Below are 15,108 nucleotides of genomic sequence, written 5' to 3' on the forward strand. Positions count from 1 at the left end.
CACACACACACACTTGGCCGAAGAGAAATACTGATAAGACTAAAAGGAGATGATCAGCCGGGAGCAGTGGCTCATGCCTATAATCCCAGCACTTTGGGAGGCTGAGACCAGTGACTTGCTTGAGCCCAAGAGTTCCAGACCAACCTAAGCCACATGTCAAAATCCCATCTCAATTAAAAAAAAAAAAGGAGATGTTCGTCATTGGAAATGTATGAGTAATTTTTGGGCCACCCCTTCTGTAGTGCACACTAATAGGATTTTTAAAATACATTTTTGTCTAGGACAACTATTTAGCATTGCATTTTTTAGGTAGTTTGTTTGTTTGTTTGTTTGTTTTAAGACAGGGTCTCATTCTGTCATCCAGGCTGGAGTGCAGTGGTACAATCACAGCTGACTGTGGCCTTGACTTCCTGGGCTCAAGCCATCCTTTCACCTCAGCCTCCCAAGTACCTGGTGCTATAGGCACATGCCACCACATTTGGCTAATTTTTTAAACTTTTTGTAGAGATGGGCTCCCACTACGCTGAACTCCTGGGCTCAAGTGATCCTCCTGCCTGGGCCTTTCAAAATGCTGGGATTACAGGCAGGAGACACCACATTTGATCAGCATTGCATTTTTGCTTACTTTGAAAAAATTTTTTTGTAGAGATGGGATCTGGTTTTCTGCCCAGGCTGGTCTCAAACTCCTGACTTCAAGTGATCCTCCTGCCTCTTTCTCCTAAATTGCTGAGATTACAGGCATGAACCTCCATACCTGGCCAGCATTGCAATTTTAAAAAGCATTCACTCTTCAGAGAAATGTGAGGAAAAAAGCAAGAAAAATAAATAAGTAAATAATATAAAAGCATTCACTCATTAAATATAAAGTTTTAAATATATCACAATTTTTATAATCTTGATTTGACATTTCTTAATATCTTAAGAGCCTTAAAAAATGTAAATATTCCAGATTTCTGTCTAAGAGGTTCTGTCCTTGCCTCCTTGTAACATTATTGTTGCAATTAAATAAGATTAGAAATGTAAAATCAAGCCAGGCGTGGTGGCTCACGCCTGTAATCCCAACACTTTGGGAGGCTGAGGCAAGTGGATCACCTGATGTCAGGAGTTCGAGATCAGCCTGGCCAACATGGTGAAACCCCGTCTCTACTAAAAATACAAAAATTGGCTGGGCATGATGGTGCACGCCTATAGTCCCAGCTACTTGGGAGGCTAAGGTAGGAGAATCACCTGAACCCAGGAGGAAGAGGTTGCAGTGAGCCAAGATCCTGCCATTGTACTCTAGCCTGGATGACAGAGCAAGACTCTGTCTCAAAAAAAAGAAAAAAAAAAAAGAAAGAAATCTAAAATCAGTTTGTCACAAAAAGGTTCTGTATATTATATAAGGTATTTAGAATAGTCAAATTCATAGAAACAAAAAGTAGCATGGTAATTGCCAGGGCCTTGAGGGTGGGGAAACTGATAATCTGTTTAATGGGTATAGAGTTTCCATTCTGCAAGATGAAAAAGTTCTGGAGATGGCTTGCACAATGATGTATATACTTAACACTACTGAACTGTACACTTACAAATGATTAAGATGGTAAATTGTATGTTATATGTGTTCTACCACAGTTAAATTTTGTTAATCTTAAAAATTGTTTTAAGTTGTCTATAAATAGTTGCTGCTGCTATTTTTTATTAATACTACTAACAGTAATTATATACTATCTTTCCTTAAATATGTATTGAGTGTTCACTATGTGTCAGGTGCTGTGTAGACCCTAGAGAGCTTTTTCACTTAGATGGTGAATAAATATAGTATGATGGCCAGGCACAGTGGCTCACGTCTATAACCCCAACACTTTGGGAGGCCAAGGTAGGAGGATTACTTAAGGCCAGAATTTTGAGGAGACCAGCCTAGACAATGTAGTGAGACCATATCTCTGCAAAAAAGAATTAATTAAAAACTTAGCCAAGTGTAGTGGCACACACCTGTATTCCCAACTACTTGGGAGGCTAAGTAAGGCAAGAAGATTGCTTGAGCCTAGGAATTTGAGGCAACAGTGAGCCATGATCAATGGCGCCACCGAACTTCTGCCTGGATGACAGAGCGAGCCCTTGTCTCTAAAAAAAAAGAAAAGAGGGTTGGGCACAGTGGCTCGCGCCTGTAATCCCAGCACTTTGGGAGGCCGAGGCAGGTGGATTGCTTGAGCTCAGGAGTTCAAGACCAGCCTGGGCAACATAGCAAAAACCTGTCTCTACAAAAAATATAAAAAAAAAAAAAAAAAAGAAAAAGAAAAAGTAACCAGGTGTGGTGGTACAAACCTATAGTCCCAGCTACTCAGGAGGCTGAGGTAGGAAGATCACTTGAGCCTGGGAGGTAGAGGTTGCAGTGAGCTGAGATCATACAACCACACTCCAGCCTGGGTGACAGAGTCAGACCCTGTCTCAAAGCAATAAAATAAAATAAAATAAAATAAAATAAAATAAAATAAAATAAAATAAACATATGCAAGATTTCTTTATTTTAAACTACAAAACACTGCTGACAGAAATTTTAAAAGACCTAAATAAAAGGAGAGATATGCCATATTTGTGGATTCAGACTCACTTTTGTTAAGAGGTAAACTCAATTTGATCTAATAGAGTCATTAAAATCCTAAGAATAAGTCAAATCGGTTATTTTTGTGGAAATGGAGTTGATTTTTAAGAATGATGTGAAAAAGCAAAGATCTAGAAGAACTGAAGCAATCTTCAAAAAGCAAAACAGCTGGACGCGGTAGCGCACGCCTGTAATTCCAGCACTTTGGGAGGCCTAGGCAGGCAGATTGTTTGATGTCAGCAGTTCAAGACTGGCCTGGCCAACATGGTGAAACCCCGTCTATACTAAAAATACAAAAATTAAGCTGGGCACGGTGGGAGGCGCCTGTAATCCCAGCTACTGGGGAGGCTGAGGCAGGAGAATCACTTGAATCCAGGAAGTGGAGGTTGCAGTGAGCCAACATTTGTGCCACTGCACTCTAGCCCGGGTGACAGAGCAAGACTCCATCTCAAACAACAACAACAACAAAAAAAAAAAAAAGCACACCAAAGTTGGAGAACTCATTACCTTACTTTAAGACTTACTATAAAGCTTAATAATCAAACTTAAACACAAATATTACCAAATATAACTGTTCTAGTTATTTATTATTGTGTAGCGAACTACCCTAAAATAGTGGCTTAAAAACAATAACATGGCCAGGCACAGTGGCTCATGCCTGTAATCCTAGCACTTAGAAGGTGAAGGTGGGAGGATTGCTTAAGGCCAGGAGTTCAAGACCAGCCTGGGCAATATAGCAAGACCCAATCTCTGCCAAATACGAACTAGCAAAAAAAAATAGCCAGGAGTGGTGGTGCATGCCTATAGCCCTAGCTACTTGGGAGGCTGAGGCCAGAGGATTGCTTGAATCCACAAGTTTGAGGCTGCAGCAAGCTATGATCACCACTGTACTCCAGCCCAGGTGACAGAGGGAGACTGTCTCAAACAAACAAAACCCAATAACATTTATTTTGCTCATGAACCTGGGGGCTGACTAGGCTCAGCTGAACAGTTCTCATTTGGTTTCTGCCATGAACATGCAGTCAGCTGGTGGCTGGGACTGGAGTCATCTCTAAGGCATCCTCACTCACATGTCTGGCACCCAAGCCAGGACCCACTCAAACAGCTGGGGCTGGAACAGCTGAGGCCCCTCAAGCCCCTCCTCTCTATGTACCCTTTCCAAATATGGGCCTCAAGGAGACCAGAAGTCCTACAAGGCAGCTGTAGGAACAGTGAACATCCAGAGCCAGGTGGAAATAACATGGCTTTAATAATCTACACTTGGAAGTTACCCAGAGTCACTTTCTCCTCATTCTATCCATTAGGAGTCAGTGCCTGAGGACAGTCCATATTCAAAGTGAGGAATTAGACTGCACATTAAAAAAAAAAAAAAAAAAAAAAAAAAAGGGCATGGTGGCTCATGTCTGTAATCCCAGCACTTTGGGAGGCCAAGGTGGGTGGATCACAAGGTCAGGAGATTGAGACCATCTTGGCTAACACGGTGAAACCCCATCTTCTCTACTGAAAAAAAAAAAAAAAAGTAGCTGGGCGTGGTGGCGGGTGCCTGTAGTTCCAGCTAATCGGGAGGCTGAGGCAGGAGAATCGCTTGAACCTGGGAGGCGGAGGCTGCAGTGAGTCAACATGCCACTGCACTCCAGCCTGGGTGACAGAGTGAGACTATGTCTCAAAAAAAAAAAAAAAAAAAAAAAAAAAAAAAAAAAGCCAGGTGCAGTGGCTCACTCCTATAACCCCAGCACTTTGGGAGGCCGACGCTGGTGGATCACCTGAAGTTAGGGGTTCAAGAACAGCCTGGCAAAACCCGTCTCTACTGAAAATACAAAAATTAGCTGGGCGTGGTGGTGCATGCCTATAATCCCAGCTAGTCAGGAAGCTGAGGCAGGAGAATCGCTTGAACCCAGGAGGCAGAGGTTGTAGTGAGCTGAGATTGCACCACTGCACTCCAGCCTGGGCGACAGAGCGAGACTCCATCACACACACACACACACACACACACACACACACACACACAAAAGGCAGACATGTTTCTAAACCTCTCTGGGAACCAAAGAAATGAAAAGCCTGAAATAAAAATCACTCTTGGTCTAAATGAAATTTTGGTCCAAACAAGAAGGCACCTGGTAAAATGGTGGGAAATGCACCTGAGACTCTTTTTGAGCTTTCCTAAGGCTCCAGGTGAGATTTATCCACAGTGGGAGGTGGGTGAGAAGGCAAGAAACCTGAGTGAGGGCTGGAACTTTTCCCCACCCCATATAAAGTCTGAGCCTTACTTGACTGGATGAGGTTGTGCCGTCTGGCCTTTTCTGTGCTTTTGGAACATGCTGTTCCCACTGACTGGGCTGCCCTTCCTCTCTCTCATCTAGCCATCTCCTGTTCATTCTTCGGGCTCAGCTTAAGCATTTGCTCCTCCAGGAAGCCTCCCTCCATCCTCAATCCTGGGTCAAGTGCTTCTTCCACTGGATTTTGTAAGTCCCTGTCCTCTGCCCTTTCTCAATGCTCATTGGTGTCTGTCTCATTGCTGCATATTTACATGTTCATCCCTTTTCCTCTTACTAAAGTTTAAGCTTCTTGAGGGCACAAGGCAGTGTTTTGTACTCCTCTGTATCCATAGCACCCTAGTAAAGGTGATGGGTGATTTAAGCGAGAGGATGGAATATTCCTGAGCTATGTCAGGACTCAAAGCCGCACAAGGAAGCAGCTGCAAGATCTCTCACTTTGTCCCGAGGTCTCCTGCGTCACCTCCCTGCACAGGCAAACCAGAGCTGCGCAAAGCACATCTGACGGCGTGATTAGTAGTTCCTTAGTGGGAGTAGCCAACAATGCAGTCTGCTCAACCGCGGCCTCCCCTCCAATATCCCCAAATCGGCCAACTCCTCTTCCCAGTTCCTCTCTGGGAGTAGACCGACCTGCTTCCCACTAAAACCACAGAAGCGATAATAGGAGGAAAAAAAAAAGAGTTGAGAGTAGGACAATTGGTGGCAATGAGATGAACACAGATTAATGATGCAGACCTCGCCCTGGCCTCCCCAGCCTAAGCTGGGGAAAGTTCATAGTTGATACCCATTAAAGGGCTTAATGAAATAATTATAATTCACACCCCAGAGCATCAGAGAATCAATACTGGGGAACTTTGAGCCACTCTGGGGGTGGCACCCCACTGGCTGCACAGTTCAGCGCAGCAGGCAGAGCTGGTGGAAGTAAATGCAGTTGACACGGAAGTTGCATTAAAAGAGGGCAATAATAGATTAAAAGCTGCCGGGATCCTGGCGACTGGCCGTCGATATCCTTTATTCCCTGTCTCGCCCCAATTGTGCCCCCTCTGTGCGCTATTAGCCCAAATCGATAGGCTGTCAATTGACATCACTGGCTACAGCATTAATGCAAGCTCACAAAAGAAGTCCGAGCCTAGATTATCACTTCTCTCGCTTCCAAATTACCACATAATGCAGGCCACGGGCAGCTTGTGACATGTTAACACTATACACGATTTGTTGGGATTGGACTAAACATTTCATAGCTAAAGATTTCATCAGAGACTTGATGACAGGAATAAACTGCTGCCCACGGGGAAATCACTGGAAATAATAGAATTAGGCATTGTTAGAGAATCCGGAGGGATGTTGGAGGGACGAGGAAGGATGTCGGGGAGCAGGACCTACAGCTGGTGTCCTGCTGTGGGAGCAGCTTCAGGGAAAGAGATGGCAATTAAAAGGCCTTTTTGTTCGTCCCACTAAAGAACAGGTATTTGGATCTTGTCTAGGGCTTACTTACTTTGTATTTTTGTGCAAAAGTTGGGAAGGGAATTTCTCCTCAATGATAACAGGGAATATAACTGCTGTGGGTCAAATTGTGTCCTTTTTCCCTGCGGCCCACCCAAATATGTTGAAGTCCTAATCCCCAGAACCTCAGAATGTGACCTTCCTTATTTGGAAATGGGGGTCTCTTACAGAAGTAATCAAGTTATAATGAGGTGCAGTAGGACATGTGTTCCTATAGAAAGGGGAAATTTGGGCCGGGCATGGTGGCTCATGCCTGTAATCTCAGCACTTTGGGAGGCCGAAGCAGGCAGATCGCTTTGAGCTCAGGAGTTTGAGACCAGCCTGGGCAACATGAAGAAACCCAGTCTCTACAGAAAAAAAATGTTTTAAGTTAGCCACATGTGGTGTCTCACATCTATAGTCCCAGCTACTTTAGGGGGCTGAGGCTAGAGAATTGCTTGAGCCTGGGAAGCAGAGGTTGCAGTCAGCCGAGACTGTGCCACTGCACTCCACCCTGGGCAACAGAGTGAGACCCTGTCTCAAAAAAAGGAGGTGGGGAGCAGGAATCTGGACACAGAGACAGACAGGTACAGAGAGATGACGTGAACACACACAGAAAGTAGACGGCCATGTGACTGGAGTGATGCAAGAAACACCCGAAGCTACCAGAAGCTCATAGAGAGGCATCGGACAGTTCCCTCCCTCGTGCCTTTTAAAGGAAGCAAGGCCCTACTGACACCTTGATGTCAGGCCTCTAGTCGTCAGTAGATTCTGTTGTTTTAAGCTACACAGTTGTTGGAACTTCGCTACAGCAACCTTAGGAAACAATACTAATTATTATAATCTAATTAATAGTGATAATAGCCCCGATTTATTGAGCACTCTGAGAGTCTGACACAGACTGGCTAATTTCATCCTCATAACAAACTAATGGTTGAGTATTATAACCCCCATTTCTTTTTCACTTTTTTTTTTTTAAGACAGAGTTCCACTCTTGTTGCCCTGGAGTGCAGTGGCACCATCTCGGCTCACCAACCTCTGCCTCCCGGGTTCAAGCGATTCTCCTGCCTCAGCCTCCCAAGAAGCTGGGGTTACAGGCATGCACCACCACACCCGGCTACTTTGTATTTTTAGTAGAGACGGGGTTTAATCCATGTTGGTCAGGCTGGTCTCTAACTCCCAACCTCAGGTGATCCGCCTCCCTCAGCCTCCCAAAGTGCTGGGATTACAGGTGTGAGCCACCATGCCCAGCCAATTTTAATTTTTTTTTTAAAGTACAATTTCCACTGTATTTTTCTCCAGAGAATAATCCATCTTCAGTCTCTTTGTTTTTTTTTTTTTTTTTTTTTTTTGAGACTGAGTCTTGTTCTGTGCCCAGGCTGGAGTGCAGTGGCGTGATCTCGGCTCACTGCAAGCTCCGCCTCCCGGGTTCATGCCATTCTCCTGCCTCAGCCTCCTGAGTAGCTGGGACTACAGGCGCCTACCACCACGCCCGGCTAATTTTTTTGTATTTTTAGTAGAGACAGAGTTTCTCCGTGTTAGCCAGGATAGTCTGGATCTCCTGACCTCGTGACCCGCCCGCCTTGGCCTCCCAAAGTGCTGGGATTACAGGCTTGAGCCACCGCACCTGGCTCATCTTCAGTCTTTAAGGACTCAGCTCCTTACATGGGCTTTGGTGGGGGTCATGGGGCAGCACCCACAGGTCTAAATGGACCTTGCAGGTGTCATAAGATCGATTCCTGACTACTTTGCTGTGAACTGTACAACTCACATGGTAATGTGCTTCACATTCAGCTTGGGAGGGACCTAGGTATCGAAAATGCTTGTTTCAGAAACATCCCTGACTGCTGTGGCCTCCACTATGTTTCAAATGATGAATTTCTTAATGGCCTTATCCTTGGGCACATATCGGTCACAGTTCTTGCAGCAAATAGACTGCACATGACTGCAGTCCTTCTTGGCATGACCATTGTTCCTTCTTTTCTTTCTCTCTTTTTTTGACATGGAGTCTCGCTCTGTCGCCCAGGCTGGAGTGCAGTGGTGAGATCTCGGCTCACTGGAACCTCCGCCTCCATGTTTCCAATGATTCTCCTGCCTCAGCCTCCTGAGTAGCTGGGATTACGGGCATGCGCCACCACACCCGGCTAATTTTTGTATTTTTAGTAGAGTTGGGGTTTCACCATGTTGGCCAGGCTGGTCTTGAACTCCTGACGTCAGGTGATCTGCCTGACTCAGCCTCCCACAGTGCTGAGATTACAGGCATTAGTCACCACGCCTGTAAGGCCACAACCCACCTTCTTTCCAGTACAATCTAATTTTTTCTCACCTCCTAAGTGGACCTGTATCCACTTGGTTTGAGTGCCCACAATGTCTCAAATCAAAGTGTAGAAATTTTTTAAAAAATAAAAAACAGGCCAGTACGGTGGCTCACGCCTGTAATCCTAGCACTGTGGGACGCCAAGGTGGGTGGACTGCTCGAGGCCAGGAGTTCGAGACCAGCCTGGACAACGTGGTGAAACCCTGTTGCTACTGAAAATACAAAACATTTAGCCAGGCATGGTGGCGCATGTCTGTAATCCCAGCTACTCCGGAAGCTGAAGCCAACAATCCTTTGAACCTGGGCAGTGGAGGCTGCAGTGAGCCGAGATGGCCTCACTGCATTCCAGCCTGGGCAACAGAGTGAGACTCTGTCTCAAAAACACAAAAACAAAACAATTTGGACCTGGCAGAATGGCTCTTGCAAAGAAGGGTGGCGAGAAGGGCTATTCTACCATCAGCGAAGGTGATCACCTGAGACTACACCATCAACATTTACAAGCGCATCCGTGAAGTGGGCTTCAAAAAGGGTGCCCCTCTGGCACTCAGAGAGATCCAGAAATTTGCCATGGAGATGGGGACTCCAGATGTGCACACTGATACCCGGCTTAACAAAACTGTCTGGGCCAAAGCAATAAGGAATGTCCCATACTACGTCCATATCCATGTACACAAAAAACATAAGGATGAAGATTCACCAAAAAAAGCTCTGTACCTATGGACCTGTTGCCACTTTCAAAAATGTATAGACTGTCAGTGTAGATAAGAGCTAACTGCTGATTATAAAATAAAATGATAAAACTACCAAAAATAAAAAATAAAAAACCCCACTAAACCCAGCACAGCCATGATTATTCCATTCTTTGAGAGTAAGAATCTTATTATTTTTTCTTTTTCCTTCTTTTTTGTGGAGTTGGGGGGGGCGGACAGAGTCTCACTCCATCGCCCAGGATGCAGTGCAGTGGCGCCATCTCAGCTCACTGCAACCTCTGCCTCCCGGGTTCAAGCCATCCTCCTATCTCAGCCTCCCAAGCAGTTAGGACCATGGGCATGTGCCACCATGCCCAGCTAATTTTTGTATTTTAGTAGAGATGGGATTTTGCCATGTTGCCCAGGCTGCTCTTGAATTCCTGGCCTTAAGCAATCCACCCACCTCAGCCTTGAGCTGAGCAATATTGTTCTTCCTCATCCATGTTCCCAATTACAATGGTAGGCCTTTGTCTCTGTCTCTGTCCTGCGTTCTCTTTTCTCCTTGCAGGGGAAGCCAGTCCTATACCTCTTTCTTTTTCAGTTAATATATATAAAGCTTTATTGAGATCACACAATTCACCCATCTAAAGGGTATAATTCAATATTTTTAGTTTACAGAATTGTGCAATCATCACATCACAATCAATTTAGAACAATCTGATCACCCCAAAACAAATATCCCATACCCTTTATCACTCTGCATTTCTCCCCAACTGTTTTTCCCCTCAGCCTATGCAACCATCAATCTTTTTTGTCTTAAAAGATTTCCTATTCTGCACATTTCATATAAATAGAATCATATGTTTTTTTTTTTTGTGACTGGGTTCTTTCACTTACCATAATATTTTTAAGGCTAATCTATGTTGAACCACATATCAGTACTGAATTCCTTTTTTTTTTTTTTTTTTGAGACAGAGTCTCACTCTGTTGCCCAGGCTGGAGTGCTGTGGCTTGATCTCAGCTCACTGCAACCTCTGCTTCCTGGGTTCAAGCGATTCTATAGACATCCTAATGTAGGAGAAATTCTATCTCTGGGCCGGGCACGGTGGCTCAAGCCTGTAATCCCAGCACTTTGGGAGGCCGAGACGGGCGGATCACGAGGTCAGGAGATCGAGACCATCCTGGCGAACATGGTGAAACCCCGTCTCTACTAAAAAATACAAAAAACTAGCTGGGTGAGGTGGTGGGCGCCTGTAATCCCAGCCACTCAGAAGGCTGAGGCGGGAGAATGGCGTAAACCCAGGAGGCGGAGCTTGCAGTGAGCTGAGATCCGGCCACTGCACTCCAGCCTGGTTGACAGAGCGAGACTCTGTCTCAAAAAAAAAAAAAAAAGAAATTCTATCTCTGTGATAAGTTGCATTTCACTGGTGGCTAACGTTGAGCATCTTTTCATGTGCTTATTACCTATTTGTTTATCTTTGTTGAAGAAGGGTCTATTCAGATATTTTGCCCATTTAAAAAAATGGGTTGTCTTTTTATTATTGAGTTATGAGTGTTTTCAATGTATTCGGGATAACAGTCCCTCATCAGATATGTGATTTATAAATATTTTGTTTTTGTGTATCTAGTTTTATAGGTTTCCCTTTCGCTTTCTTGATGGTGTCTTTGACTTTATCTTGGCAACATGGCAAAACCCCGTCTCTACACAAAAAAGTACAAAATTAGCTGGGTGTGGTGGCATGCGCTTGTGGTTCCAGCTGCTCAGGAAGAGGATCACTTGAGCCCAGGAGGCAGAGACTGCAGTCAGCTGTGATCATGTCACTGCATCCCAGCTTGAGTGACAGAGCAAGACCCTGTCTCAAAAATAAATAAATAAAAAAAATTAAAATTGGGCTGGCTGCATGCTCTGAATGTTCTGTGCTGTGGCCCAGTGTTCTAGCAGAGGTCCCATTGCTCCAGGCAGGCCCTGACAGTCTTCTCATACTGCAGACTAGCTACACTGTGCCCAGTCTGAGATAGTGCCCAGATCTCAGAGGCAATGTGAAGACACCAAGTGGACCTTCATTCCAGTCAAGATCTTGGCAATTCTGTTATTGCCAACTTTCTTGCACCCAAAGTTGCTCCAGGTTTGATCACTTTCTCCTTATTGCATGCAACTCTAATGTTGGCTCCCTACCCTGCAAGCAACAGAGAGTCTGAGCTCATCCAGCAACCATTCTCCCACTCTTCCAAGAGAGATCATCATGAGCAGACTATTATAAAGCACAAAGGGAGCACAGTCTACTCTCTTGGGTACCTGCTCCACCTACCACTTTTTATTCATTCACTTGACAAATACATGCTGCTTATGCGGCAGACACTGGGAACACAGGTGTGCACACAGCTGTTTCTCCTTTCTTGGGTGAACTTGGTGAGGAATTTAAGCATTTCACCAAAGTGTGTTGAGAAACCCAGAAGCAGTTCAGGGGGATGAGGGAAATAACAATGGGGACTTAAACTAGCCAGTGTGGATCAGGAAAGGCTATATTCTGAGCTTTTTCTTCACCTCACCCTCTGTATTCTAAACCTGTCTGTATTACCCATCCCTCCACAACCAGCCCCCAAATATCCTGAGATCCCAACTCAAGCCATTACTCCCACCTGAGCAGGGCACTTGCTCAGTTGAGAATGCTGGGCTGGGCGCAGTGGCTCACACCTGTAATCCTAGCACTTTGGGAGGCCAAGGCGGGTGGATCACCTGAAGTCGGGAGCTCGAGAGCAGCTTGACCAACATGGAGAAACCCTGTCTCTACCAAAAACACAAAATCAGCCAGGCATGGTGGCGCATGGCTGTAATCCCAGCTACTCCGGAGGCTGAGGAAGGAGAGTTGCTTGAGTTTGGGAGGTGGAGGTTGCAGTGAGCCAAGATCTTGCCATTGCACTCCAGCCTGGGCAACAAGAGCGAAATTCCATCTCAAAAAAAAAAAAAAAAAAAAAAGAGAATAAAAGAATGCTTTGCCTGGAAGGCAATTGTGGATATTTCGGGCTGACTTTCATTATTTACTGTGCTTCCAGCTGGAAAGCACAACAGCACAACGTTACAGCAGCTTCCCCACCGCCTCTCCCACCCCCCAGCCGACTCTGTACTCTGATAGTTTCATAAATAGCTACTGCCATCTAGTGGACAAAGATGACTTTACATCAGTACATTGCCCCACGGAAATGGAAATTCTCAGCGTTTCCTATTTCTTACAACCACTTCATCCAATCTTAACGGAATCCAAAAGACCACTCACTTTTCCTTTGAAAGCCTAAGGCCTGGAATATTTTAAGTATTCAACATTGTTTGGACAAAGGACTTTTCATGGGCATTGTCATTTTTTAATTTTATATGTAACATAAATATTGCAGTAATATTGTTGGAGAATTTTATTGCAATGGCTTTAGACAATTATTCCCTTAGAAGTTATTTATTGCTGTTTATTGCTATAGCTTTAAACAATTATTCCCTTAGAAGTCTATTAAGGGCTGGGCGTGGTGGCTTATGCTTGTAATCCCAGCACTTTGGGAGGTGGGCAGATTGCCTGAACTCAGGATACTGAGCCTGGGTACACGGTGAAACCCCATCTCTACTAAAATACAAAACATTAGCTGGGCGCGGCAGCGTGCGCCTGTAGTCCCAGCTACTCAGGAGACTGAGGCAGAATTGCTTGAGCCCGGGAGGTGGAGGCTGCAGCAAGCTGCACCACTGCACTTCAGCCTGGGCGATAGAGCAAGACTCCATCTCCAAAAAAAAAAAAAAGAAAAAGAAAAACATCTAGTAAGGTCAAATAGAAACTTGAAAAGCTATAGTAATAAAAACACATTTTAGAATATAATCATATTGCCAAGTTCAGCAGAAACTCCTAAACTGGGCCGGGCGCGGTGGCTCAAGCCTGTAATCCCAGCACTTTGGGAGGCCGAGACGGGTGGATCACGAGGTCAGGAGATCGAGACCATCCTGGCTAACACAGTGAAACCCCGTCTCTACTAAAAAATACAAAAAAACTAGCCGGGCGAGGTGGCGGGCGCCTGTAGTCCCAGCTACTCGGGAGGCTGAGGCAGGAGAATGGCGTAAACCCCGGAGGCGGAGCTTGCAGTGAGCTGAGATCCGGCCACTGCACTCCAGCCTGGGCGACAGAGGGAGACTCCGTCTCAAAAAAAAAAAAAAAAAGAAACTCCTAAACTGGACCTGGAGATTAAATTTTTTGGCCTGTCTTCCCAATCCAGTAGCGCCCTGTGCAGCAGGGACAGAACAAACCATCTAAGTCATGGAGTTTCCTTCTATCAACTAAAACCTCTTTACAGTAACTTGTAAAAGCAAATTTTGCCACCGTGTAGATTTGTGCATGCACAGCCAGAGCATCCACCATCCCTCCATTGTAAGGTTATTTGGAGAATCAAATAAGGGGAGAAGCAAATGCCATTAACTCAAAATTGAATGGGAAGTGGTAGGCATTGTTGTCCCTATGGTTACCTTCTCTTCCTCTAAAGCTTACCTAATAAACAGCTAATTCGACATTTACATGGTATAAACATCTTTACTGGCTTTTTAAACTACTAGCCCACAGCAGAACCCTAATTACAAATAGGCCAGGTGCAGTGGCTCACACTTGTAATCCCAGCAGTTTGGGAGGTCAAGGCGGTAAGATCGTTTGAGGTCAAAAATTCAAGACTAACCTGGACAACATGGCAAAACCCCCGCTCTACAGAAAATATAAAAATTAGCTGGGCATTGTGTCCCAGCTATTCGGAAGGTGGGAGAATGCAAAGGTGGGAGGCAAAGATTGCAGTGAGATCGCACTACCGCACTCCAGCCTGGGTAAGGGAGGCTATCTCAAAAAAAAAAATCCAATTCCCCAGATTAGACTACGTGATGACATTAAGGGTACTCCACCTGAGCCTCAGTGTCATCTATAAACACATTCTGGTTTATAAACAGATGAAAATATAATACAATTAACTGAGAAAACCTAGCAAATATTCCCACCTTCCCAAGCCCCAATTCCTTACTATACATTATACATGTCCAACAAGGTGTTATCTGTATAGGGGAAACATTGCCATATTTACTCCTTTAACTTCATGTTTCACTAATGAAACATTAAGCTAACATTAACCTGAAGTTCAAAAATTTGCAGTAACAGCTACCACTGAAAACCTTCCACATTAAGATTCCACGTGAGCCGGGCGCGGTGGCTCAAGCCTGTAATCCCAGCACTTTGGGAGGCTGAGACGGGCGGATCACGAGGTCAGGAGATCGAGACCACAGTGAAACCCCGTCTCTACTAAAAATACAAAAAATTAGCCGGGCGCGGTGGGGGGCGCCTGTAGTCCTAGCTACTCAGGAGGCTGAGGCAGGAGAATGGCATGAACCCAGGAGGCGGAGCTTGCAGTGACTCAAAAAAAATAAATAAAGATCCCACGTGAAACAAGATAAAAAGTGTATTTACCCTTTAGTCTCGTTTTGAGTTAAGGCATCAAAAAGTTTGTAACCATCTCAAATACATGGTACGCCCATGTGCATTAACATACGCTTGCAGAACCGGCTACTTGGAACTAAGGTGACCACTTGGGGCCAGGAGTTCCAGTCCAGCCTGTACAAGTGAGCACACACCCCTAAGAAAAACTAAAGCCCAGGTAAAATTCTCACCCAAAGAAACATGCCAAAAATGTGTACTACTGCCAGGTGCGGTGACCCACTCCTGTAATCCCAGCGTTTTGGAAGGCTGAGGCAGGCGGATCACC

The sequence above is a fragment of the Macaca mulatta genome, chromosome 14 (assembly GCF_049350105.2).
Source record: "Macaca mulatta isolate MMU2019108-1 chromosome 14, T2T-MMU8v2.0, whole genome shotgun sequence".
NCBI lineage: Eukaryota > Metazoa > Chordata > Mammalia > Primates > Cercopithecidae > Macaca > Macaca mulatta.